Source organism: Macadamia integrifolia, chromosome 7, assembly GCF_013358625.1.
Source record: "Macadamia integrifolia cultivar HAES 741 chromosome 7, SCU_Mint_v3, whole genome shotgun sequence".
In the NCBI taxonomy this organism is placed as follows: Eukaryota; Viridiplantae; Streptophyta; class Magnoliopsida; order Proteales; family Proteaceae; genus Macadamia; species Macadamia integrifolia.
The window spans coordinates 31,384,506-31,388,710 of NC_056563.1; the positions used below are offsets into that span (position 1 = coordinate 31,384,506).

The window sequence follows — 4,205 nt, forward strand, 5'->3', positions numbered from 1 at the left end:
CTGATCAACAGAGATGATAACTGACTAAGGTAACTATTCTTAGGAGCATTCCATACTCACTCAAAATTCTTAGAAAACTTGTGAGAGAGAAAATAAGGGTCCAATTATAACATTTCATATACAAAGGAATCCGGTCAAAGTGACTGCATAGATGCATAGTACTTGGAATTACGATTCCAATGATATATGATATGTCAAAATTGGACCATCGAATCTCCCACAATAATTCCTGAAAATTACACTTCAAGTGCCCAAACTCCACCCATGTGAGCACCCATGCCTTGCCTTGAGTGCCCAAACCCCGTCCATGCAAGCACCCATGCCTTTTCTTGAGTACCCAAATCCTGCCCATGCCAGTACCCATGCCTTGCCTTGAGTGCCCAAACCCCGCCAATGTGGGCACCTATGCCTTGTGATGAGCACATTTATGTGTGAAACATAGTGTAGTAAAACATATATTTTACATATTTAGAATGGAGCTACCTTGGGTTTTACTCATTCTTTGCAGGTTTTATAATTTTAAGGCCTTAAGGACTATTGGGCGCTATATCTCCAATTTTACACGTAAAGAGGTCCTATTTCTTTTCATGATTGCGAAGAGGATGAAATTCTGAGCGAGATAGATATGTTCAATTGCAAGTACACATTCATTTGGTCAACCGTACAAGTGATTATTTTTTTCGAGCCAGAAAAAGAATAATGGATCAGAACTGAACTGAGATGCAGAACCAGCCCATCTGCAATTGTCCTAAGGGTATAAGGAATATTCTAAATGCCAACAAGGATCGATGGATCACATCCTTAAGTGATTGAAGATTCATTTTTGGTAACAACAACTACCTAGCGTAGTTGATGAGTTGTGATATACAAAATCCCTTGCTTATTAAGAGGTCTCAAGTTTGAACCTCTTAACTGCCATTTTGTTGAGGTTTTTTTTAGAAGATTTTCTCTCTCCAACTCATCACTTAAAGGAAGTCGGCCAAGATGGTTGTACGCAAGTTTGAAGAGACAAAAAAAAGAAGAAAAAATAGGAAAGAAGAAAAAAAAAAAGACAAGGGCATGGATGGAATTTTCCATTAAAATAGAATATTGTCCAAATCCAAGCAAGAAAAATCGGCCAAAGGAGTTTCTTACGAAAGAAGAGAGAGAAAAATAGAGAAAGGGAGAAAAAATAAGAAAAAAAAAAGGCAAAAAAAAAATCGTGGGAGATCTCTCTCCACACATTTTCTCTCTTCTCTCTCCTCCACCTCATCAACAAGATAAAAAAAAAATCTCTTTTTTAGAAGCTAAAATCATTAGCTTCCCTCCCCCATTCTCTATATAATAGAATTAACACAAGGGGATTTTTATGATGCAACTTCATTCTTCTTCTAGGGTTTTTTCTTAGTTGCTCTATCTCTCTCTAGTTTTCTCTTTCTCCAGCTCTAGTTCTAGGTTTATGATTTAAACACTTTTGTAAATTCTTTTTATTCAATTAATGCAAGCACTTTTGTTTTTGATTCAGTCTTTTATTTTTATTATTTAAAAAAGTAAAGTTGTAATTTTCAAGTGCTAGTTCTAGGCTTAGTTCTAGGTGACAAGAATAAGCTATGAAGCATGTCTTTCAAGTTCAATTTTGTTCTTCAGATTTGTTTTCTCTAGTACTAGAAATTTCAGATTTGGTTTACTCCAGATCTGATTTTTAGTACTGGTAGTAGCTCAAATCAATCAAGTTTTCAGTTCAAGGGTTGAAGTTCAAGTAAGTAGGCTCCTTCAGTAGTCTTCTCTCCTCCCTCTCATTCTCTCTTCTGATTACCCTTTCTTTCTTAATTTAGGATTTTAATTTCAGTCGTTACATTATTGCTATCCCTTTCCCCCAAGGTTCATGGCTAGTGTATGTGTTGGCTTTGTCCCTCCTAACCATAGAACCATCATTTTGTTGTTTTTATGTTAATTGTCTCCCTTTCCCTAAAGCCAAGTAGAGTGATCTTTGTAAGAGTGACTCTTTGGTCAAGTAGGGAAGCTCATATTATGATGCATACCTCGAGCTACATAGAGAAACTTACTTGTGAGTCTCTCTCTAGCTTTATCCCCTTTTTTTTATTTTATTTTTATTTCAGCATTTTTTTCCTTCATTACTTTTTAATTGCGTGGGGTGTTTATTTTCAGCTATTTATTTATTTAATTTTGATTACATGGCTTGCGTGTTTAAATTCTTAGATGACGAATGGTTAGGACGTTATTTTAGATACATATGTTTAGGACGGTAATTAGAATTAGATAACAATTATTAATCGGTTCACTTTTGCATTATTAAAAGAAGCAAAAAAATAAAAAATAAATAAAGTGGCTGCTCTCCCTGTGTTTGACCCGTAGCTACACTGATCCGTACGCTTGCTGTTATATTTTAAAATCTCAAACAAGTTTTTGGCGCTATTGCCGGGGAGATAGTTCCATGTTATTTTTCACTTTCTTTTAGTAAATCGAAGTGCTTTGTTTGCTTTGTTTTATTTTTCTTCCTTTTCTTTTATTGAATTCCTGAGAAGAACAATTTGCAATAATAGTTGTATCGGCGAAGATCGTCATGTCTCACAGTATGATAAAGACAGGTTTCAACCTGTAGCAGTATCTTAGGAATTGACCTGAGCAACCCCTGATCCCTGCCGGTAAGCTCCCATAAAGGAAAAAAATCAAAAAAATAAAAAAAAAATTCATAAAAAAAAAATTTATGCTATCCATTCTTTTGTACTTGTCTTACTCTAGTTATGGGTAATTTTCTGTTGTATAAGTGTTAGGTGGGTACGTAATACTAAGAATCGGTTAGAGAGTAGAGATCCAACAAGTAGTGACCCTATACGTTTGCTCTATTTAAAAACTTTCAATATAAGAGACCTATATAAAACCCTTTACCTAAATCTCTAAAAGACAGGTTCTACCCTGCTAGAACAACCCAACTTTCCTGCATAATTCTACCACAAGTCCAGGGCAATAATTTTGAACTCAAATCTCAATACATCACTATGTTGCCCCACTTCCATGGGTTGACCTCTAAGGATGCATACCTATTTCTAAGGGAATTTGAAGAGGTATGTGTTCTAATTAAGATCCAACAACTTTCTGATGATGCTACTAAGCTTAGGTTTATCACTTTTGCATTAAAAGATTAAGCTAAGAAGTGGTTGTATGGGTTATCCACAAATTCCATAATCTCATAGGAATAGTTCACAGTTGTCTTCCTTAAGAATCTTTTCTCAACTCACAAGACCAATAAGCTTAGAAGTGATATCCTTCAATTTAGGCAAAAGCCTAGTGAGTCATTTTCCAAACTTATGGAGAGATTCAAGGATCTACTCCAAGAATGCTCTCACCATGGCCTAGACTTATGGCATTTATGTCAAATAATTTATGAAGGTATTGATTACTTAACTAAACAAATGATAGAGTCTATGTGCCCTGAGCGATTTACATCTTTTATAGATGAAGGAAAGGCATGGGAATTCTTACATGACTTCCCGTGAGTGGGAATCAACCCAAGAGAGTGAAAGAACCATAGGAGGGAAAGGATATTTTACGGATGGAATAGTAGCTAAGAAAGCCCATTTGGATAGCCTAATTAAGAGGATTGAGGCTATTGTTCCTAGAGAGCCATCATCAGTTAATTTGGTTAAGATTTGTGTTTGGTGCCAGTCCTCTGGACATATCATAGAAGAATGCCCCAATACCTATGGGGGCACTTCTAATGATAGTGTTAATGCCTTATACCAGAATAATCCATATAGTAACACCTACAATCTAGGATGGAGAAATCACCCAAAATTCTCTTGGAATCAGGGTAACCAAGCAGGACCTTCCAATTTTCATAATCAAGGTCAACCTGGACACCAAAATCCTCCCTTTACACAATAATCTTTTTCCCAAAATACTTTTTCTAGGTCAAATATAGGACCTCAGGCTAGTTTTCCTAAGGGCCCTCTCCTATCATCTTATTAGCAACCCCCTGGGTTTACCAACACTGGAGAGGCAAGTAGAATAAGTGACTTAGAAAAAAATATGGCCATCCTCATGACAAGCCATCAAAATCTTATGAGAGAACTCACCCAAGTTATCTCAATTATGTATGAGAGGGAGAAAAGAACTTTACCCAGTCAACCAGAACCTAACCCTAGGCATTATCAGCTTGTTAGTTCACAATTACCAACTAATGCACCACTAAATATAGTACAAGG

General features: G+C 36.1%; 1 non-coding gene across 1 annotated transcript; it reads right to left on the reverse strand.

The window, feature by feature from the left end:
* Positions 1-3,248: 3,248 nt before the first annotated feature.
* On the reverse strand, positions 3,249-3,355 carry LOC122085327. The gene has a single exon (XR_006142100.1). It is a non-coding gene; the product is annotated as a small nucleolar RNA R71 (small nucleolar RNA).
* Positions 3,356-4,205: the final 850 nt, after the last annotated feature.